This window comes from Lactuca virosa, chromosome 5 (assembly GCF_052849685.1).
Source record: "Lactuca virosa cultivar CGN04683 chromosome 5, Lactuca_virosa_CGN04683_v6, whole genome shotgun sequence".
Taxonomy (NCBI): Eukaryota; Viridiplantae; Streptophyta; class Magnoliopsida; order Asterales; family Asteraceae; genus Lactuca; species Lactuca virosa.
This window is the reverse complement of record NC_136430.1, coordinates 3,977,975-4,003,283: the sequence shown is the minus strand read 5'-3', so window position 1 is coordinate 4,003,283 and position 25,309 is coordinate 3,977,975. Positions and strand designations below refer to the sequence as shown.

The following is a 25,309-nucleotide window of genomic DNA, read 5'->3' as shown; positions in this document are numbered from 1 at the left end:
AAAATGCAAGTTTTTTTGTGCAAAGACAAAGAAATGGAGCAGGGTTACTACAAAGACCAGCTTCGCAAGATGAGGTTTGAGCTGAAAAGGAAAGAAGACTTCAGTGAAGTTTTGAACGTTCAAAAGAAGTTGGTTAAGCTGCAGCAAACTATGGAAGCAGATAAGCAAATGTTTGAGACAAAGCTGACGGAGTTGATGAAGCAAAACAGTCTGTTGAAAGTGTGGGATCTTTGTTATGGTCATTGTAGTCACTGCCATGTGGTTGAAGTGCCCTTGAAAAGTGCAGCTGATCAAATAGGTATTTATGGTTAATGGTATATAATTTCAACCAGTTTTTTGGAAAGTGTATGGGTGGATGTAGAAAGTTGTTTGCTTTTTTGGGAAGTGTATGGATGTATGGGTACATGGTCATGGTTAGATCCTAGTTGTAATGTCTAGTCAGGTTTTTGGTTGAATGCTTGTTTGATCAGTATGTGTATAGGATGGCAGTAGATGGGAACAATTGTAATGAATTTTTGTAGATTCAATGAATGGTATGAAAGATCCTACTAGTTATATACCTTGCTAAGTTTAATGATATGCATGTGCTCCTTTTAAAAATTGAAGTGTGGGTACCACATTGTCGGCCATCAGGACCTCACTTGGTCCATTTAAAAGTGAATTGTGTTTTGTGTTCTGTGTAGGGGTCTTTTTTGTGCAAAAATAAGGGCATATGGACCATACGTGGTATATAAGGACATAATCAATGACAATTTAAAATTAGCTATATATGGAAAAATATTCCTTTGCCATGCAGTTTAATCGCACAAGTCCTTGCCATGCATGCAACTTCAAAATAACACACACTACTATAAAAACAACCTTTTACGACGCACAATGCGTGTCGTAAAACACTCAGATGACGCGCAAATGCGCATCAAGGAAGACCCTGTCATAACGAGAGACGACACGCTTTTGCGTGTCGTAACCTTACGACGCGCATTTACGACGCACGTTTACGACGCACAATGTGTGTCAAGGAAGGCCCTGTCATAAAGAAGATGACACACATTCGCGTGTCGTAAAACGATCCACATTTACGACTTGCATTGCGTATCATTAAAGGACATGTCATAAAGAAAGACGACACACATTTTTGCGTGTCATAAAGTTTAAATGTTTTAAAATATATATATATATATATATATATATATATATATATATATATATATATATATATATATATATATATATATATATTTTGTAAATTTACTTATTTTCAAATTACATCACACATTTAATATCTCATAACATAAAATAAAATTTCATACACAAAAAATAAAATAAATTGCACAAATTATAATGTCATACAAATAATCATTCAAATGTTAAATAAAAACAATACATTGCTAACATCGGTTATACATTCCTATAAAACTAACAACCCTCGTTGACCTTCATCTAGATCAAGTTCGACTTGGATCGATGGCGACGATTGGATTTTAGATACACAACATGATTACTGACCTAAGACCTTGTGCAACAAGTGCATCCCATGCCCTATTTCCAGCAACCACCACACGTTTTAGTGTCTCAAGGGATAATATACTTCCTCCCTGCCATCCAATAGCTTTCATTAACAATGAAACCACCTGAAATTTATTAAAAAAAACAAGGTCAAAACTGAAAACTAAGTATGCCCTTGCTCCTTTTTTTCCCCTTCACATAGGCAAATAATGATGTCTATCTGGATAAAGCTTGTTCCTTTTCTAGACTGTAAGAGGATTTTGATTGAGTCATTAAGTCCATTAAGTCAAAATGAAACATATACTAAGTATGCCCTTTAATATGAGCCATCCTTTCATATAATATTTTTATAACAAATCAATAGAAGCTTTTTTATAACAAATCAACCAACCACATCAGTCATATATAAATTATTATAATAAAAACAAACAAACAAATTTACACGATACAATGAGTTAAGAATATCAAATCTGCTTACCAGATGTTCTAGAATCCCACATTAAACTACAAGAAATATGTAAAACAAAATGATGAGGGTGAGAAGGGCAATTAAGTCTTTCACAATCAGCTTCATTTCTGTTTAGGCTAAAAGAGAATACCTGTTCTTTTACTAAGCCTTGTTCAACCATATTGTACCTGTAAATTGTAATTAGAAGAAGACTATAAGTCACAACAAAAAGAGAGGAAAATAGTTGATCCAAATTCAGATGAGTTATTACCTGACTGTGGTTAACCAGAATGTGAAAACAGACTTTTCTTAAAATTATGTAGTGGCCAAAAGAGTAACTATATCAAAGCATAAAACAAAACTTATAATAACAAAATCAAAATCCAAAAAGAAGTGTGCTTTGAAATTTGACAGGAAAAGAAAATGAGAGACATGGTTAACATAATCATTCTCCTCAATAGCATCCAAGATAGTTCGACACAACAACGATGACCACACCTGCAATCACAAAGACCAAATTAAAAACAGACACTTTTATTTACTTTTTGGGATAAATAATGGAGTAATAAAGATTTGAAATTTAAATATGAACATATCGGCCATCGGCTATCTTTGTCAAGCTTGGAAGCTCCTTCTTCGGCTTGGTTGAAGTAAAACCTAGCCCGGTTAATCTGCCATTTCATGAATTCTCTCCAATTATCAGTCACTCTTCTTGAGTAAACATCGTCATCACATAGCCCATATTGGGCTAGCTCATCTTGAGGAAGATACACTCTACCTCTTAATGCACTGAAACAAAATGAAATGTAATTATGAACAATATAAAAGGTAGACTCTAATATGTGTAGAGGCTCTATTATGTCATGAAGTTTACAACAAAAAGAAAAAGTATTTGTCATAAATTAACATGATTAGACTGAGGGCATACTTTAGCTAATAACCTTGAACCCATAACATATGTAGGAGTAGAAAGAAACAGACATCAGTTACTTCATTGTTGTATGTAATGCAAAAGAAAATAAAGGGCATACATGTAAATTCACTTAGGAGCAGTAAGAAGCTTTAATTTTAAGATAAGGTTAAGCTTTAAGGTTAAGCTTGCATAAAGAGACACTAAATGGCTTCTTTTTTACTTAATAGAGTTAATGGGTAAAGCACTTAATCTACACAACTTTATGGGGTTGTTTCTTTTTCATGTAATTTCTTTTTCATGTTTGTACCGTAAACATTAGGTTACTCCTCTTCAATTCAATTGGTTTCTTGTAGGCAAAAAGAATGGTATTAATTTGTTTGTTTAATTTTAATAGCAGAAAGTGAAAGATGGAAGAGTTTGGGAGGTTAAAAAGGGATTATTTGATAAAGGGTCCCCTGAACAAAAATCATGGCAGACATTTCCTGAGGAGAATCCCACAAACAACTCCAAATCTGTTAGAACAAGAAACAATGGGCACCAGAACAAGCAAGCGGCTGAAGGCGGCACCACCAGTTGGGGTTTTGAAAAAAAGACAAAAACATTAATGAATAGATTTGGCAACACCAAGACTTTTTTTCTTCCAAATTTTCCCTCATGGGAAAAAGAAAGAAACAGGGTCTATGTCTTACCAGGTCTCTGAGAAGACTTCACTTCACTACCAGGTTTATTTGTACTACTGTCTTTGCTGCAATGAAACCGAAGAAGAAATATATTTTTTCTGAGTAAATGTCCTAAATACCCTCAGAATCGTAAATCATAATAACAAGTAACAGACCTTGTAGGAGTCAATGCAGAGGTCTGGCCAGATGGCCTAGCATGATAAGCACCATCCATTGTGATATAAGGTGAATAATATGTTGCCCCTAAAGCTCCTGCAGCACCTAAAGCCCCAGCAGCACCAGCCAAAACAGGTAGCCTACAACAAAATTTCACAATTTTATCCATTTATTCACCAAACTATTATTATCTTAAATATTTATTTATTTATATATATTTAAAGTACCATGTCATTTCTGAATTCCCCATTCCATTGGGGTGAGTAACATAGCCAGGGAATGCCATGTCAACAGCAGGAACTCCAAGGCCACCAGGATGCTGCCCCGCAAATTGCATAACTGGAAATTTAATAACATATTAGACACCATAAAAATTTAACATTTTTTAATGACCAAATAGCCCTTGGGTTTACCTTGCAAAAACGTTGGAGCAGCAGGGAAATTCTGATCACCATGATAAGAAAATGAGCTCATACCCGTTGTCTAAAGACTGCCTTTTCCTTTTCCATTTCCATTTCCAACCAATGTTGTTTTAGAATTATCATTAGATTCTGTAAGAGATTCCATTTCTGCGGATTCTTTAGGTGGTGGGGAAGAACGGGACCCACTAGCAGAACGCTGTCTGAATTGCTGACCGGGATTTTGCAGATTGGGGTTAAGCTGGTTAAGGGCAGGAGCTCGTTGGAAAGAATGAACTTGATTTAATAGAATCCTCTTGTATACTATAAATTAAATTCTTAATTAAGAACATAGCATCATATATGAAGAAAAACTTTAACCTTGCCTTCATCAATCGAGACAGGGATGGAACCACATTGATAGGTGGGTAAATCTATAGATTTTCATCATACAAGTTACAAACAAGTAAATTTTAATCTTAAAAAGCAAGTGCAGGAACAAAAAGTTAAGTTTAGAATCTGTAACATCGTAAATTCCAAAACAATTTTTCACTTTTAAAAAAAATAAAATTTCATTCATAAATATTATCAATCTCCATGTATCACATATCAATCCATAAAATTCACCCCAAGATCACAATACATAAAAACTCCACAAGTGTGTACTGATCATGCCGGCGCCTTCCCGCGATCCTCACTGGTACCTGAAACACATAACACAAAACACTGTAAACATAAATGCTTAGTGAGTTCCCCAAAATACCACATATAACACATATTAGCCACTCGAGGCTATAACTCTGTGGGCCCACTGGCCCTAACTCTATGGACCCTCTGGTCCTAACTCTGTGGACCTTCCGGTCCTAACTCTGTAAACTCTGGAATAAACACAGCATAAATCACATAGAAATAATGCAGTGCAACACATCACATACATAGCATACAAGATACTCTGTCACATAACTCTACTTACCACTCAAGGTAAAGTATAGTGAGAAGACTCACCTCGGGTAACTCGGTAAATCTCGAACTCGGAAATACTGATCTAGCCTCCGCCTAATCACATAAAATAATTACTCTAATTAATACGACTCTCAAAGGCTAGATTATTCCCTCTCTAAGTTCTCTCAAGAGGGTAAAAGACCATTTTACCCCTCCAATGGCTCAATAGTCCAAACATTGACTAGGCTCTAAAAGTCAACGAAAGTCAACGGTCAACTTTGACCAGACTCGTCGAGTGCACATAGGTGACTCGGCGAGTCCAAGCGTGTCCTCTGGGTCTTTCTAAACCTCACTCGACTCGTCGAGCGAACCTTCCACTCGACGAGTTACCACTGGTCATGAGTCGCGGGGTAACCCGACTCGACTCGTCGAGTCCCCTTATGGACTCGGCGAGTCCCTTCCATGTCAACACTCAAACGACCTTCTGAGGTCAGATCTGCTTCTCCAACTAGTAGATCTAACCTTCTAGCACTCAAAAGTCACGTAAAGGTTCAAACTTTACGTTCATGCAACACATACAAAGCCATGAATGGAGAAATATCCCTTAAAATGATAACCTACTCTCAAAACTCTCATGAAACAGCATAAAGCTGGAAGGTTGGGACTTTTTGGACCTCTCACGGTCCAGATCTAACATCTACACCACTTTGGGACATCACATGCTTCAAGATCCAACTCAAAAAGATGCAAGGAACCCTAGATTCAAGAAATATATCAAATACATGAAATGGGAAAGGATTTGTACCTCTAGAAGCGAGTCTTAGTCTGAACAACACAGATCTAAGCTCCACAATCGATCTAGCTTGGACTTTCCCACTACTTCTTGCAAGATTACACCAAAAGGATGAAGAATTAGCCTTTCCCTTGCTCTCTAAGCTCTCTTCGCTCTCTAGGGTTTCTCAGGGGAGTAAGTGGCAGCAAATGAAGGCCATAAGGACCTTTAAAAAGGGCACAGGCCCAAAGATTTAGGGTTTTTGTCACTAGCACAGACTCGTCGAGTCACCTAGCCGACTCGTCGAGTCCATTTATTAATCCAGTCAGCGAATCGCGACCCTACTCGACGAGTCTAGGCGTCAACTCGTCGAGTCCCTCCCTTTAACTCAAAATCAATGATTAAAATAAAATACCTGGGAATCCGGATGTTACAATTCTCCCTCACTAGAATCAGACTTCGCCCTCGAAGTCTTACTCTGCAAACAACTCTGGATGCTGCTCCTGCATCTCCAACTCCGGCTCCCAAGTCAGCTCGGACCCTCTCCGATGTTGCCACTGGACCTGAACCAGGGGCACCTCCTTGTTCCTCAGAACCTTGACCTTTCGATCCCGGATCGCGATCGGTCTCTCAACATAATTCAGGCTCGCATCCACCTGAATATCCTCCAGCGGCACCACCGCCGACTCATCGGCTATACACTTCCTCAACTGAGACACGTGGAAGGTATCATGTATCTGGCTCAACTCCACAGGTAGCTCCAAACGATACGCTACACTGCCCACCCTCGCGGTCACCCAGAACGGACCAATGTACCGGGGTCCTAGCTTGCCCCTCTTCCTGAATCGGATCACTCCTTTCCAAGGAGATACCTTCAGGAGAACGAAGTCTCCCACCTGGAACTCGAGCTCAGATTGTCACCTATCCGCATAACTCTTCTGGCGACTCTGAGCTGTCAACAATCTCTGTCTGACCTGCTGCAGCTACTCTGTCGTCTGAAGCACTATCTCGGTGCTACCCATCACTCGCTGCCCTACCTCTCCCCAACAAATGGGAGTCCGACATCTCCTCCCATACAACAACTCGAAGGGAGGCATACCGATACTCGAATGGTGGCTGTTGTTATAGGAAAACTCAGCCAACGGGAAGTACGTGTCCCAACTTCCTCCGAAGTCTAACACACATGCTCGAAGCATATCCTCGAGTGTCTGAATCGTCCGCTCACTCTGCCCGTCTGTCTGTGGGTGGTATGCGGTACTGAAATGCAGCCTCGTACCCAACTCCTCATGGAACTTCTTCCAGAACCTGGAAGTGAAACGTACATCTCGATCTGACACAATCGAGATCGGTACTCCATGATGCGACACCACCTCTCTCACATACAACTCGGCCAGCCTGTCTGCGGAAGAGATCTCACTGATAGCAAGGAAGTGAGCGCTCTTCGTCAGCCGGTCAACGATCACCCAAATTGCATCAACGCCCCTCGCGGTCCTCGGCAATTTGGTGATAAAATCCATAGAAATCTGTTCCCACATCCACTGGGGAATCTCAAGTGGCTGTAACTTTCCATGCGGACGCTGGCGCTCGGCCTTAACCTTGCCACATGTCAAGCACCTCTCCACAAACCACGCGACATCCCTCTTCATACAGGGCCACCAATACTCGCTCTTCAGGTCCAAATACATCTTAGTGGCCCCGGGATGGATCGAGAACCTCGATCTGTGCGCCTCTTCCATCAGAATAGTACGTGCCCCGCCTGTATACGGCACCCAAATCCGACCTTGAAAGGTCATCAACCCTCGGCCATCGGTAACGAACTCAGACACCTGCCCGATCACTTGCTCCCTCTTGCGGTTCTCTAGTATCACGGCCTCTGCCTGGGCCTCCCGAATGGTGTCCAACACCGGAGTCATCACCATCAATCGCATACAAATATCTCGAATCGGGGCACTCTCTGCCCTACGGCTTAGAGCGTCAGCTACAACATTAGCTTTGTCCAGGTGGTACAGGATCTCACAATCGTAATCCTTTACCACATCTAACCATCTCCTCTGGCGCATATTCATGTTGGGCTGATCCATAAAATACTTCAAACTCTTGTGGTCCGTGTATATGGTACACCGAACCCCATACAGATAGTGACACCAGATCTTGAGGGCGAACACCACTGCCCCCAACTCCAGATCGTGGGTGGGATACCTCGTCTCATGAGGCTTCAGCTGCCTCGATGCATACGCTATCACATGCCCCTTCTGCATAAGTACCGCACCTAACCCCGATATCGATGCGTCGCAGTACACCACAAAATCCTCCATTCCCTCTAGAAGGGATAACACCGGGGCTTCGCACAACCTCTGGCGAAGAGTCTCGAACGAGGTCTGCTGCTCCGGACCCCATGAAAAAGCAACGCCCTTCCGGGTCAACTTGGTGAGAGGCACGACAATCTTGGAGAAATCCTTGATAATTCTCCGATAACAGCCGGCCAACCCCAGAAAACTCCTGATCTATGAAGGGGATCTCAGCACCTCCCAACTCATCACAGCCTCAATCTTGGCCGGATCGACCAATATCCCATTCTGGTTGACGAGGTGTCCTAGGAACTGGACCTCTTGTAACCAGAAATCACACTTGGAGAATTTGGCGTAAAGCCTCTCCGATCTCAGAACTCTGAGGATCTCCCTCAAATGCTCCTCATGCTGCTCTCTGGATCTCGAATACACCAATATATCATCAATGAACACGATCACCGAACGATCCAACATCGGCCTGCACACCCTGTTCATGAGATCCATGAACGCCGCCGGTGCATTGGTGAGCCCGAAAGGCATCACCACGAACTCGTAATGCCCATAACGAGTCCTGAACGCTGTCTTCTGGATATCCTCATCACGCACTCTCATCTGATGATATCCAGACCTCAGATCAATCTTGGAGAACCAAGACGCTCCCTGCAACTGATCGAACAAATTGTCGATCCTCGGTAAGGGGTAACGGTTCTTGACCGTTAGCTTGTTCAACTCCCGGTAATCAATGCACATCCGGTGTGAACCATCCTTTTTCTTGACAAAAAGGATCGGCGCTCCCCACGGCGAGCTACTCAGCCGAATAAACCCCTTCCCCAGAAGCTCCTGCAGCTGTGAGGATAACTCCTGCATCTCTTGTGGCGCAAGGCGATAAGGCGCCTTGGCGATAGGCGCTGCCCCCGGAACCAAATCGATACAGAACTCTACCTGCCTCTCGGGAGGCACACCCGACAACTCCTCGGGGAAAATATCCGGGATCTCACGCACTATCGGAACCTCATCGACCGATCTCGGCCTCTCCGCATCAAACCTCGTATCCATCACATAAGCCACAAACCCACTACAGCCCTGCTGTAGGCTCTACCTCGCTCTAGCGGCCGAACAAAATGCTGACCCAGAACGGGTACCCTCGCCGTACACCGTAAGAACTCCCCCACTAGGGTCTCGTATGGTCACCAACTGTCGTTCGCAGTCGATAACCGCTCCAAATCTGCTCAACCAGTCCATGCCCACGATGACACAGACATCTCTCATCGCAATCGGGACCAAATCAATCGGAAACTCAATGCCGAAGATCTCGAGTACACATCCTCGAATCACATCAGTGGCATACACCGCTCTCTCGTCAGCTATGGAAACTCGCAGAGGTCGACTCAACGCCTCTCGACGGATACTGATGTGCTGACTAAAGGCTAATGATACAAAAGATCGACTTGCACCCGAGTCAAATAACACCAAGGCAGGTACAGAACTCACAAGAAAAGTACCTACGCATATCATAATATAAGCACAATATCTCAAACTCAAAATAAATACATGAAAGAATACATACCAGCCACGTCATCGGGCGCTGCGCGGACCTCCTCCGCTGTCAACTGGAAGGCTCTCCCTCGTGCCTTCGGTGCCTCGGCCTTCACCCGCTGACTCTCGGTAGCTCGTACAGTAGTAGGGGCAGATCCCTGCGATGCTCCCTGTGCTGACCCCTGCAGTTGCGGACACTCGGCCTTCCGGTGTCCGGTCTGGTTGCAGTGGAAACAGACTGCAAACCCCTTGGGGCAATCCTTGGCCATGTGCCCCTCCTTGCCATACTTGTAGCAAGACCCTGCTCTACAGATCCCCTCATGACCCTTGCCGCACTTGCCACAAGTGCGGCCCTTCTGGTTCCCTGATCTCGAATCGGCGGGCTTGGCCCGCTTGGCTGCCGGCTGGGACTATGCCGGTCGCCGATCCCTCCCCTGAGACTCCGCCTCCTCCCTAGCCTGAGTCTCAAGCTCTATCTCCCTCTTCCGAGCATTCGCCTGAAGCTCGGCAAATGTCCGGTACGACGAGTTCGCCATGAACTCGCGGATGTCTCTCCTCAAAATGCTCAGATACCGACTCATGCGTGCCTGCTCGGAAGACACGTGCTCAGGGCAGAACATCGCCCTCTCATGGAACATCCTGGTGATCACAGTAACAGACTCAGTACCCTGCTTGAGGGTCAAGAACTCCTGGGCCAACCGTTCCCTTTCCACCAGGGGAACGTACTCATCACGGAACATAGCGGTGAACCTCTCCCAGGTCACCACGGCAAGCTCTGCAGAAGAATAGTGTGCTGTCACAAACTTCCACCAGTCCTTCGCTCCCAAGCGAAGCTGGTTCAGCGCGAACCGAACTCTCAGATGCTCCAGACATGAACACGTATAGAAGCATCCCTCAATGTCAGAAACCCATCTCATCGCAGCAATCGGATCTTGCGTCCCATCAAACTCTGGTGGCTTCGTGTTACTGAACTCCCGGAACAGCAACGAATCACCACCCTGAGGTCTAGCAGCAGCAACAGCTGCGGTAGCTGCAGTGGCTGCAGCCTCAGTAACCGCTGCGTATCTCTCATCAAAGGTCTCAATCAACGTGGTCTTAATAGACCCAAACATCTCTGGGATCTCTGCGCGGATAGCCGCAGCCACCTCCTCGTGGATCATCTGACGAAGCTCCTCGTCACTTACACTGTTGGTCTCTGGTCTGTGGCGTGTCCCAACCATGATGTCTCTCTGAAATACAACATAAAAATATCAGAGACCCGCTCGAGCATACTCGCACTCGATAACTCAACCCTACTTGCTCTTCAGTACCCTAAGGATTCCTACTTGGACTGCGCACTGATCTGATGTCTTCAGTAGTACGGGCCCAATACTACCCTCCACACCGCATCAGTATTCACCCCAAGTCCTCCTCCAAGGATCCCAAATCCCAAGTACTCTACTCTCACTATGCATAGGCTTCTCTCTAGCAGACCTCTCATAAGCTCCTCGCTGCTATCTACTCACTCTCAAGCATCTCCCAGCAGCAAAACCCCTAGGCTAAGGCATCACGAATCAGGCCACTCTAGTCCTAATAAGAATACCTAGCCTACTCTAGCATGCATAGCATATCATGTCATATCTCATAACACATAATATAAGAGTATTTTGGGAAATCACCGTTCGGGCGCTGGCTGATCGTACACACTGCTCTGCTCTGATCTTTTTCAAAACCTTTTATTCCTTTAGAAAAATTTTGTTTTATTTCGAAAAGTTTCTCAAATCCTTAGTTTGAGTTCAAATGCGCCCGAAGGTGCATCCGAATCCCTCAAACCAAGGCTCTGATACCAACTTGTAACATCGTAATTTCCAAAACAATTTTTCACTTTTAAAAAAAATAAAATTTCATTCATAAATATTATCAATCTCCATGTATCACATATCAATCCATAAAATTCACCCCAAGATCACAATACATAAAAACTCCACAAGTGTGTACTGATCATGCCGACGCCTTCCCGTGATCCTCACTGGTACCTGAAACACATAACACAAAACACTGTAAGCATAAATGCTTAGTGAGTTCCCCAAAATACCACATATAACACATATTAGCCACTCGAGGCTATAACTCTGTGGGCCCACTGGCCCTAACTCTGTGGACCCTCTGGTCCTAACTATGTGGACCTTCCGGTCCTAACTCTGTAAACTCTAGAATAAACACATCATAAATCACATAGAAATAATGCAGTTCAACACATCACATACATAGCATACAAGATACTCTGTCACATAACTCTACTTACCACTCAAGGTAAAGTATAGTGAGAAGACTCACCTCGGGTAACTCGGTAAATCTCGAACTCGGAAATACCGATCTAGCCTCCGCCTAATCACATAAAATAATTACTCTAATTAATACGACTCTCAAAAGCTAGATTATTCCCTCTCTAAGTTCTCTCAAGAGGGTAAAAGACCATTTTACCCCTCCAATGGCTCAATAGTCCAAACATTGACTAGGCTCTAAAAGTCAACGAAAGTCAACGGTCAACTTTGACCAGACTCGTCGAGTGCACATAGGTGACTCGGCGAGTCCAAGCGTGTCCTCTGGGTCTTTCTAAACCTCACTCGACTCGTCGAGCGAACCTTCCACTCGACGAGTTACCACTGGTCATGAGTCGCGGGGTAACCCGACTCGACTCGTCGAGTCCCCTTATGGACTCAGCGAGTCCCTTCCATGTCAACACTCAAACGACCTTCTGAGATCAGATCTGCTTCTCCAACTAGTAGATCTAACCTTCTAGTACTCAAAAGTCACGTAAAGGTTCAAACTTTATGTTCATGCAACACATACAAAGCCATGAATGGAGAAATATCCCTTAAAATGATAACCTACTCTCAAAACTCTCATGAAACAGCATAAAGCTGGAAGGTTGGGGCTTTTTGGACCTCTCACGGTCCAGATCTAACATCTACACCACTTTCGGACATCACATGCTTCAAGATCCAACTCAAAAAGATGCAAGGAACCCTAGATTCAAGAAATATATCAAATACACGAAATGGGAAAGGATTTGTACCTCCAGAAGCGAGTCTTAGTCTGAACAACACAGATCCAATCTCCACAATCGATCTAGCTTGGACTTTCCCACTCCTTCTTGCAAGATTACACCAAAAGGATGATGAATTAGCCTTTCCCTTGCTCTCTAAGCTCTCTTCGCTCTCTAGGGTTTCTCAGGGGAGTAAGTAGCCGCAAATGAAGGCCATAAGGACCTTTAAATAGAGGCACATGCCCAAAGATTTAGGGTTTTTGTCACCAGCACAGACTCGTCGAGTCACCTAGCCGACTCGTCGAGTCACCTAGCCGACTCGTCGAGTCACCTAGCCGACTCGTCGAGTCTATTCATTAATCCAGTCAGCGAATCACGACCCTACTCAACGAGTCTAGGCGTCAACTCGTCGAGTCCCTCCCTTTAACTCAAAATCAATGATTAAAATAAAATACCTGGGAATCTCGATGTTACAAAATCTGACCTGTCTATTATGGAGCTGTCGGTCAATGTATATCTGTCCCTCAGTAATGTAACCTGTAAGATCCGGGGTGGGATGTGTAATATCTAATGATGACCAAAAAGTTTAAAGATGTTGGATAAGGTGTCTAAGTCCATAACTATTTCTGGTATGTACTTGACCCGACCCGGCATGGTCCATTTGGGTTGCATGGCACCATGCAATTAGATAAACTAAAATGAGAGAAATAACACTTATGGTTTATTAATATATTATAAGTTCTAATATATTAATAATATTATTTAATTAGTTTGATCAAGAATTAATTTAGAATTAATTAAGTGATCAAAAGATAACTAATTAAATATATGGGTAGATTATGTAAATCTTCCATATCTTATATAGTGGGCTAAGAGGCTCCATGGATTATCAAGTTGGGTTCCACCCATAGGATGCTCCATGGATGCTCCATGGGAGTTACAAACCCATGGGTCATGGAAATGAAGAGTCATGACACATTAGGAGTTACATGGTGTAACCCTAGATGTGTCAACACTATATAAGAAACCCATTCTCCACCAAAATTGGCGACACATAAGAAACAAGAGGGCTAGAGCCGATTTTGCAAGTGTAAGATTCTCTCAAAGTTTACTCCTTTGCATTTGGTGTTGTGTGAAGCATTTGAGGCATCACACTTGGGGTGCTAGGCTCACAAGGTTTCAAGGATCATAATCAACAACAAGGTAAGTTATTCTATCTTTCATTCAAGTTAAAAATGTTCCCCATGTATGCTAGATAGGAATATAACCTTGGAATTCAACTTTGCATGATTATTAGACAAACATAGATCCAAGGTTATTAGGGTTGTATGTACACTTAGGAAGTGTTAGAATGCTCAAAACCCATCAGTGGTATCAGAGCCTAGGTTTGTTTGTTGTTTTTTTTTTGTGTGCAAACAGCTTGGAAAAAAATCGTTTTTCTGTTTTCTGCTCGTATGAAAGTTTGCACATTTGTTGCTGGAAATGGACTAGAAACATTACCCTAAACTGTTTTGATGTTTTAAAGCTTGTTTTAGATGGTGTAATGTTTATGCTAATCCATTTACAATGGCAATTATTAAAATTACAACTTTTTTTAAGTGTAATTTTTTTATTCTTGAAAGTGTTCATATTCATGGTCTTGAACTTATGAAGATTAGATGATCATAGGAATTGTTTGTAACCTTCATGGTAGTTTAATTCATGATCATAATGTGTTTTAATGGAGTCCATAACTTGTCCTCAAGTTATGGAAAACCAAAAGTCTCACTTTTATTAAAGCCATTAAAAGAACACAAGAGTTATAAAAATGAAGAGTCTTCATTTTTATTACTCAATTAATTCATAAGTTATAAGAAATGAAAAGTTTTGGAAGTTTATAAAACTTGCCCTCAAGTTTTGGAACATGTAAAGTCTTGATTAAAACTTTAGTTCCAACCCTTAGAATTTTAAAAGTTAAAATTCAACCCTTATACTTTATAATATTATAAGTTACTAATATATATATGTATAACGTCAAGTCGTCTTACCGCTAGTACGCCTCATTCACGAAGCCGGTCTATAAGGGGGGTATAAGGTTGTTGCCTATAAAATGGCAACTTAATGGGTGTCCACTCTCATCCACCGCTTCCTTGATCGGTGGAGGGTCGTTAGCCGAACGGGTAAGACAAGGACTTATAAATTCTCATTAAAAGTATGATGAATATTATAAAGTAACTAAATGCTTTTATTAAATTCCCAATCTTAGTTACTTTAGGAAAATGTGAATAAGGTGCTAATCCATGAAATTACACTTTACACTTTGTTTAAGTCATTGGTGGAGCGTGTGTGGTTAACCGGCACACTAACTTGGACTTAACAAGGTAGGTAAAGGGTGACTTAAGGTTTACCATAGCATCGGTGGAGCGTGTGTGGTTTACCGGCACATCGATTGAGTGATAAACCTTGAGGGTACCAAGTGATTTGCATGGTTACTTCACACCTCGTTTTGTGATCCTCGGTATCCCAGTCACAAAACTTGGAGGGCACACTCGAGATTGAAACATGCCTTTGAAAAGTTCATTGAATCTCAAAAGAATCTAGGAATTTCTAAGAACCAATTAAAAACCTAATACTTATATTTCGTTTTTCATGGTGGAAATTGGTGAATCGTCATTCACCTACCTTTCAAATATGTTATAGCTTGGATTACGGCATACCTCTTCTAAGTTATAATATATTGTGATTGGATTCTATCCTTAATATTACATTTGGGTGTTTTATTAAGGACTCTCTTAATATCTAAACTAATCTTGTTCTCTTCTTTCAGATGTCTTCAAAAAATGCTGCTTCTGGCTCTAATCCTAATGGCTCCTTTACCCTTATGAACTTGTGTGGGAAAGTCACTTTTGATGGATCCAACTTCAATGAATGGATCAGAAACATCAGGATGATTACCCGCTACGAGGACAAAGAATATGTCCTTGACAAGGAGCTTAAGGAGATTGATGAGACCACTGCAACTCCCCAGGAGATCGTTGACTTCCGGGCACATGAAAGGGATGCTACAAAAGTGGCATGCATCATGTTGGCCACCATGACAGCGGAACTCCAAAAGTCCTATGAGGACTTCTACCCTTTTGAAATGCACCAAGATCTGATGGAAAGATACCATCAAAGTGCACGACAAGAGAGGTATGAAATCATATGCTCTATCATAACAACCATGATAAAGGACGGGGAATCCGTCACGAGCCACATGCAGAAAATGCAAAGGTATGTGGATCGCTTGAAGAAACTAATGTTGACTTTCCTGAGGAGTTAGCAATAGATATCATTTTGCACTCCTTACCTTCATGTTATGATCAATTTAGAATGACATACCACATGAATAAGGAAGAAGTTACACTTAGTAAACTTCAAGGACTCTTAAAGACTGCAGAAAGTAGTCTTAAGGGTAAGTCGGGTGTTACTACTCCTCCTACTCCTACTGCGGCTAATGTCTTGGCAATCGGGCATGGCAAAGGTAAGAAGAGAAAGAACCCTTCTAAGGGTACCAAGGGTAAAACCCTTGAAGGCTCCTCTTCAAGCAAAACCAAGAAAGGTTTTGTCACTCCTTCTGCTAACCCTAATGAGGCCGAATGTTTCTATTGCCATGAAAAGTCGCATTGGAAGCGAAACTGCCCTAAATACCAGCAAGATCTTAAGGATGGGAAAGTAAAACCCAACCATGCAGGTATATACACTATATTGCCTAATAACTCACCTCATTCTAAGTCTTGGGTCCTTGATACAGGTTGTGGAATTCACATATGTTCTGATCTGCAGGGACTAAGAAGAAGTGAGGATTTGGAGCATGGAAAGATAAACCTCATCATGGCGAATAGGAAAGTTTCACCTGTCACCAAGATTGGAGTTTATTCCTTGTTACTAGATAGTGGGTTTACATTAGACTTGAATAAATGTTGTTATTCGCCAGAAATGGCAAGAAATGTTATTTCCTTTCATGCATTGTATAAACAAGGTTTCACCTTTTCATTTGATAACGAAGTTGGTTCGATTAATGCTTTCTTTAATAATGTTCTTTATTTTAAAGCATTACCTTGTGATGGTGTGTATGAAACTGTATCTGTGGTTGATAACTTAGGAAATAATGTATTGTGTATTGATTCTGTTAATGATAATAACTTGGATAAAGCATCATTATGGCATTGTCGTCTTGGACATATAAGCAAGAAACGCATAGGCCAACTCCAAAAGGATGGAGTATTGGAGTCATTTGACCTAAAGTCAGATGATAGTTGCGAATCATGCTTACTTGGAAAAATGACAAAGTCACCCTTCATAGGTTCTTGTGAGAGGGGTGAAGGTTTGTTGGATCTTATACACACGGATGTGTGTGGGCCCTTCAAACATGCCACAAGGGATGCTAATCGTTATTATTTGACTTTTACTGATGATTACAGTAGATATGGATATGTCTACTTAATCAAGCATAAGTCAGAGACTTTTGAGAGGTTTAAAGAGTTTAAATAGGAAGTCGAGAATCAATTGGGCAGGAACATTAAGATGCTTCGATCCGATCGAGGTGGTGAGTATCTTAGTTCAGAGTTCCTTGACTATCTTAAGGAATGTGGGATAGTCTCACAATTGACACCTCCCAGAACACCACAGTTGAATGGTGTAGCTGAGAGGCGCAATCGAACCTTGTTGGACATGGTTCGTTCCATGATGAGTCGAGTTTCGCTACCAATCTCATTTTGGGGGTATGCCTTAGAGACTGCCGCCCATATCCTTAATCTAGTCCCTACAAATAAGGTTGCCAAAACACCTCACGAGATGTGGACTGGAAAAGTTCCAAATCTAGACCACATCAAGGTTTGGGGTTGTGAGGCTTTCGTGAGACGCGAGACTCACGACAAGCTCGAACCTCGAAGTGAGAGGTGTATTTTCATCGGCTACCCACATAAATCTTTTGGTTATATCTTCTACAGACCCAGTGACAATGTGATCTTTGTAGCAAGAAGAGGAGTCTTTCGAGAGAGAGAACTCATAAGCCAAGGAGACAGTGGGAGGCAAGTTGACCTTGAAGAAATTCAAGAGTCAAGCGGTGAAGGAACCTCAAACCCTAGCCCTCAACCTGAGGAGGAAACTCCTGTTGAGCCGACTGAAGAGTCCATACCTCTGAGGCGTTCCACCAGAGTTAGGAATACACCTGAACATTATTATGGTTTCCATATTACTACAGAAGGTGATACCCTTATCAGTGATAATACACTGATAAATCTGGAAGAGCCGAACAGCTACACGGAAGCCATGTCAGGCCCTAAGTCTGCTAAATGGAAAGAGGCTATGGATAGCAAGATACAATCCATGTATGACAATCACGTTTGGAACTTGGTTGACAATGTACCAGGTCGTAAGACAGTAGGGTGCAAATGGATCTTCAAGAAGAAGACCGACATGGATGGTAATGTACACACTTATAAGGCACGACTGGTTGCAAAGGGTTATTCTCAAACTCCGGGAGTTGATTATGATGAGACCTTTGCACCAGTGGCCAAGATTAAGTCTATTAGGGTTCTATTAGCCATTGCTGCATTTCATGATTATGAAATATGGCAATTGGATGTCAAAACCGCTTTCCTTAATGGAAAGTTGGTTGAGGATGTTTACATGGTTCAGCCAGAGGGTTTTGTAAGTACAAAATACCCTAATAGAGTGTGTAAGCTTGAAAATCCATATATGGATTGAAACAAGCACCTCGCAGATGGAATCTTTGCTTCGATGAGAAAGTCAAAGAATTTGGCTTTTCTAGGAGTGAAGATGAATCTTGTGTATATGTCAAGGCTAGTGGGAGTATAGTTAGCTTTTGGTATTGTATGTGGATGACATACTACTCATAGGAAATGACATCCCAACTCTGCAGGAAGTTAAGTCCTGGCTTGGGAAGTGTTTCTCTATGAAGGACCTAGGAGAAGCTGCCTATATTCTAGGGATAAGGATCTTGAGAGACCGGAGTAAAAGACTAATTGGACTTAGTCAGAGTACCTACTTGGATAAGGTGCTGAAGAGATTCGGCATGCAGGACTCCAAGAAAGGAGAGTTACCCATCCAGAGTAACGCCAGATTGAGTAAGACACAAAGCCCTAGTACTGAGGCTGAGATAGCAAAAATGAGTCGAATACCTTATGCTTCGGCTGTAGGATCGATCATGTATGCTATGACGTGTACTCGACCTGATGTATCCTTTTCTTTGAGCATGGTTAGCAGGTATCAGGGGAACCCTGGCAAGGCACACTGGACTGCGGTAAAGAATATCCTCAAGTACCTACGGGGGACTAAGGACTGGGTCCTTACCCTCGGTGGGAGTGAAGACTTGAGAGTTGTAGGGTATAGTGATGCTAGCTTTCAGACTGATAAGGATAATTTCCGCTCTCAGTCAGGCTGGGTCTTTACCTTAAATGGAGGAGCAATTTCTTGGAAGAGTTCCAAGCAAGAGACAGTGGCTGATTCAACTTGCGAATCAGAGTATATAGCAGCTAGTGAGGCAGCAAAGGAGGCGATATGGCTGAAGAACTTCATTGGAGACCTTGGAGTTGTACCAGCTATTAAAGAGCCAATGGAAATTTTATGTGATAGTGAAAGTTCAGTTGCCTTAGCCAAGGAACCAAGGGATCACGGGAGATCCAGACACATCGACAGAAAATACCATTTCATCAGACATCGAATAGAAGAAGGACTCCTCGTGGCAAAGAGGGTATCATCGGATGAGAATCCAGCAGATCCCCTCACGAAGGGACTGACTCGGGTTAAGCATCTCCAGCATGCTCGGAGCATAGGGCTGAAGGATGATATTAGATTTAGTAGTTAGATAACCTTGAAATTTGTAAAGTGTAATTGACATTAGATGATGAATAAAAGGTGTTTTATTTATGAGTAAAGTGTTGCTATCTCTTATCGATCGTTTACTATATTTCTTTTGCATGTTTTGACTTCCAGAATAATTATGTTTGGTATATCATATTATTCGAACCTCCACAGTCGGTCATATGTCGGAAGTAGGTATGAATCAAGACTGTCATGATTGGTTGCAGAGGTCTAAGTTGTTGGACATGGCTACAACACTCATGAGTGCTCATAAGTTCTGAGCATTGGACTCAACCCACACTCACTGGAATCACTTCATGGAATTTATCTCGAGTGATCGTGAGACGGTAATATAATATAAGTCTTCAAACCTAGAGATATGATTTGTTACTTATGAGTTGGTTATGCATTGATTGTACGTTAACGCATTGGTAACTCGATGTTATAAAACGTGCTTTTGTGTATAATTCAATGAGTGGTAGAACAAACACATGAGTCGAACTTTATCTGTTCCTTCTTGGATTAGAAGCTGATATCTGGGCCCCTCAATGATTTTGTTTTGACCTATGTACCGGGCCCGGTCAGAACTAAGTTGATGTGTTCAATTAAGTTCTTTGTCAAACAAATCGGAAATCGGGAAACAAACTGCTGGACAATAAGTAAGACATTGTTCCATGTATTTGTCCGGCTGATATCTAGAACAGAGGATTATATGATCACTTATCTTAAATTGCGTATCATCATCTTCTCAGTTCCGAGAGACCTTGAAAGAGCTACGATTGCCGATCGGTTCCTGAAGTATTGCAGTTATAGTTATTAGACTTATCCAAGTGGGAGACTGTTGGATAAGGTGTCTAAGTCCATAACTATTTCTGGTATGTACTTGACCCGACCCGGCATGGTCCATTTGGGTTGCATGGCACCATGCAATTGGATAAACTAAAATGAGAGAAATAACACTTATTGTTTATTAATATATTATAAGTTCTAATATATTAATAATATTATTTAATTAGTTTGATCAAGAATTAATTTAGAATTAATTAAGTGATCAAAAGATAACTAATTAAATATATGGGTAGATTATGTAAATCTTCCATATCTTATATAGTGGGCTAAGAGGCTCCATGGATTATCAAGTTGGGTTCCACCCATAGGATGCTCCGTGGATGCTCCATGGGAGTTACAAACCCATGGGTCATGGAAATGAAGAGTCATGACACATTAGGGTTTACATGGTGTAACCCTAGATGTGTCAACACTATATAAGAAACCCATTCTCCACCAAAATTGGCGACACATAAGAAACAAGAGGGCTAGAGCCGATTTTGCAAGTGTAAGATTCTCTCAAAGTTTACTCCTTTGCATTTGGTGTTGTGTGAAGCATTTGAGGCATCACACTTGGGGTGCTAGGCTCACAAGGTTTCAAGGATCATAATCAACAACAAGGTAAGTTATTCTATCTTTCATTCAAGTTAAAAATGTTCCCCGTGTATGCTAGATAGGAATATAACCTTGGAATTCAACTTTGCATGATTATTAGACAAACATAGATCCAAGGTTATTAGGGTTGTATGTACACTTAGGAAGTGTTAGAATGCTCAAAACCCATCAAAAGAAAGCAGTGAGAAGTGAAAAACAAACAAAGAAACAAGGCTATAAAGGTCAAAATAATAAGGAATTAGGAATTAGGACCATCATTGGCAACAAAAATAGCAAAATTTAGGAATTGCTCCACCCCACACACCTTTTCTCACCGGAATGGCAACAGAAATAGCAAAATTTTAAGTACTCTCTTCACCATTCAGCATAATTGTATCATCACCATCAAGCTGAACATCAGAATCACTAACAACATTTGGTTTTCTTTCCGGAACCGGAAACGGGATATCAACTTTAACAGAACTGATGGAAAGAGCTCCAACCTACCTTTAGATTCCTGTAAAAGATTCTCCACCCTTTCAATCTGAATCAATTGAGACTGTTCAGATGCCCATTCAAGAACAGTAAGCACTTCAGCCTGTGCTAAATCTTCACTATCAGGAACATGAAAAGCAATGTAACAAAGAAGAACTAATGCAGGAATTTGAACCATTTGTTCACCAAAATACACCAATTGAATCAAATGTCGTGTTTCTCCAGTTGTAATAATTGCTTTTGAATGATCAAGATGAAGGTAGTTTTCTTTACAGGTGAATTTAGCAAGTGCGATCGTAGCTTCTTTTGAAATTTCAGCTTCACGTTCTTCAAGAAGTTGAACTAAGGGTTGGATAATGCGTGATTCGGTTGCACGAAATGCTCTTGCTAAGTTACCGATTGATTGGATGCATGGAAGAAGTAGTTTTGAATTTGAATCTGCTTTTTCGATGATTTGAAGGAGTTGTTCGATTACAGCTTTGCAAGCGGGTGCGTTTGGTTTGAAAGAAACTCATCTTAAATCGGAATCTTCTTCTGTTACACCTGTGATTTCCATGAGTGCCATGGCGGAATTGTATCTGACTTCTTCTGGGCCTTTTTCTAGTAAGACTGCGAAGCAGAGTAGAGCTCTTGATTCAGTTATGCTTCTGCAAATGGTGGAGTTTTCTTTGGCGAGATGCCAGAGTGCTTTCGCAGCCATTGATTTCATGTAAGCTTTTGTTGCTGGGTCTTCTGATTCTCTCCCTTTGTGTAAACTAAGGGAAAGGCTCGAGTTATGATGGATGTTTTGCTTCTTGATTGTAATGTTTTCAGTTTTTTGATTATGATTCGGGTTTAGGTTGCTAGGTTTTTGGCCATCTTTCATTCCCATCGTGGTTGCAACTACACTGTGCATTTTGAAAGGTTGATTGTTGTTACCAGAAGGATGTGGAACTCGAATCTTGTCTTCGTCTTCGTTTGTAGATTTGTTGGAAGGATTGTGATGAAGAACGCCATTGGAGTTGTTGTTGTTGCTGCTGCCGTTTGTATTGTTGCTAGCTAAAATAACAGCGTGAATTGAGGTGGGTTTGTTGCTAGTGATTGCGTACTTACTGTGTTCTTCAACTGTTTCAAATGCGACATGTCCAACGAGTAATCAAACGATGTTGTGTTGTGCGAAGAGATCTTGACATTTTGGATAATGAGCTACGAGCTCCGATACAGCCCAGGCGACAACTGCTTGCATTTTCATGGGACCTTCTTTGAGAATTTTAACAAACACCGAGCATACACCGGCGTGAATCATATGTTCAATGCTCTCAGGATCACGATCTAGCAATCCGATTGCAAACGCAGCTTTCTCCTGACCTCCTGGTTTCCCTTCTTTCACCAATTTCAGCAACGGATTGACTCCGCCTTCTTCAATTATCAGCTTCCCATACCGATCGTTGTCTCTCGCAAGCGAGACAAGCGACGCCGCCACGTCGGACCTGTCATCTAGGCTTCCGGTGTACAAAATCACAATTTGCTCCCAAATTAAACACAAGAATAGGTTCATTAGCAGCGATCGGAAAGACATGATCCGAGGTCAGAGGTGAGTTGAGGTAGATTCGGTAGTAGTGGAGGCGGATTAGGGTTACAGAGAAAAGGAGAAGGAGAGAGTGAAGGTTGTCGGATGGTGGCGTGCTTGCCTTGATCGATGTCGACGACCGGGAATGGCAAGTAACGATGGTCGAAGTGCGATGGAAGAAGTAGGTGGCAGTCAATGTCTAATGTCGGGAGGGGGAAGGAAGGAGCGTTGATAATTAGGGCAAGAGGGAAAGGAAGAAAAAGGAAGGCAGGGTTTTTAATTTTTTAGGATTTCATTTCCCCCCCAGCTATTAAAGGATGGAACGCACGTTTCCATTAAAATTTATAAAGCGACATCAGACGACACACATTTTATTATAGGCGCCCTCCGTGTTTTTTTTTGTTTAGACACTAATTTAAGGGAACGCAAAAATGCGCGTCCTAAATCCTTAAAATTTATAGAGAGATGACATTATTTTTAGGTCACACACTTTTGCGTATCATAAATCGATGCGTATCATAAATTGTGCGTCGTACAAGGCTGTTTTTCTAGTAGTGACAACAAAAAGCTCAAAATAACAACCAACTTAGTTAATACAAAATACACATCACGTAAACGAACATAGTTTCATACAAACAACCATAGTTGATAGTAGTTTCATAAAAACAACAACAGTATACCAAAACACATAATTTCACACTACATACCATGTTAATATCACATAAACCAACACTTATACTTATTCTAGAGTAAGAGGTTTAGCTTCTAAATTCCCAGGTGCATCTACATCACCAACTATCTTGCCCAACTTCAACTTGATAATCCTTTCAGATTTTTTCCTCTTTATTTTCTTCAAGAGGGTTGCAATTGGTGTTTCTATAGCCTCCTGTTGTTGCACATGAACCTGACTAGGTTCTCCATTTCCTGATGCATCAAACTCTAAAGGAGTGAGTTCCACCTCATCATAGTGTTGTTGCACATGCATCTCATTGACTGCTTCTCCACCATCATTTACTGCTCCTCCATCATCATTGACTGCTTGATCACCCTCATTCACTTCATCACCTTCATTCACTGCATTACCTTGATTACCTTCATTCACTTCATCACCGTCATTGACTGCTTGAGCACCACCCTAATTGACCCATATGAAACAATATTAGATATTAAGAAAGAAATTGTAAAGATTTAACCATCTAAATACTTATTTACCTATTTTTGTTTTCCTTCTAGCTTTGATTTTAGGAGGCCCTGTCAGAGTACAAGCTCTTTTGTTGTGTCCTTTAATCCTACAAAGACTACATTTTTGTTTTTTCCCAGCCTTGGATACATTTACCTGCTGTTTACCTTTGTTTTATGTTTGGGTACTCTTCTTTGATTTTTTACTTGACTGGTTTTCTGTTGCATCCCTTTTCCTTTTAGTTGTAGGTCTCCAAGGCATAGTTCTACGAACTAGAGGTAAAGGTGGGGTATAATCAGTTGCAGGCCACAAGTTACATCCATTCATAGGTGCTAACCTAAACTTGTATGCCTTCATGTAAGTGATGCTACTAAACATTTTGTCCACATATGACTCTACATCCCTATTCATATAACTAATAGCTACAACAGAATGGACATAACCCATTCCATTAAGCTTCCAAATCCTGCACGAGCAAGTTCTTTCTTCAAGATCCGCCTCATAAGCATTTGTAGTTCCTTTTACTTCAAACTAATTTAGTCCACTAGGTAACACCTGGTAATATCTTTGAGATTTCTTAATCTCATTCACTAATTCTCTAATTGTTGGACAAATTTGGTTGCCCCATCCTTGACCCTTGGATTTCTTCTTGAACACCCTCTCTATCATATACATCCTCAACTCCTCTAGCATGGTGAGAATTGGCTTCTTCCTAGCATCAACAATCACAACATTAAAACTTTCTGACATTCCATTCTCCACAACATCACATCATCTTCCTGGTTCGAAGTAGGCCCTTGACCATGTTTTGGGGTCTTTGTCCATCAGATACTGATGAGCACTTGGGTCTAGCTGTAACACCCGGAATCTTAAGGAACAATTGTTGGGAAGAAATCCCCTTTTGAGGATTGGATACGGCGTGTTGGAGGAACCAAAACAGTGTGTCTAGATAAGAAGACGTACAGTTTTCATTAAGGTCAGCACGACGTGTTGCCTCTTGGAACATGACGTGTTGACTGCTGGAATGAAAACCCTAATCTTCTTGGTTTTTTCTCCCTATTTAAAGGAATAAGAAGGCTAGGGTTTGTCCATCCTCAGCTCCTCAAGCCTTGAAAGAAACCCTAATCATCTTCCTCCATTTTTAGAGCTA

At 41.6% G+C, this 25,309-nt stretch overlaps 1 pseudogene; it reads right to left on the bottom strand.

Annotated features, from left to right (window-relative positions):
* Positions 1 to 4,186: 4,186 nt before the first annotated feature.
* Positions 4,187 to 23,689, bottom strand: LOC145116613 (uncharacterized; annotated as a pseudogene).
* Between the last annotated feature and the right edge of the window lie 1,620 nt (positions 23,690 to 25,309).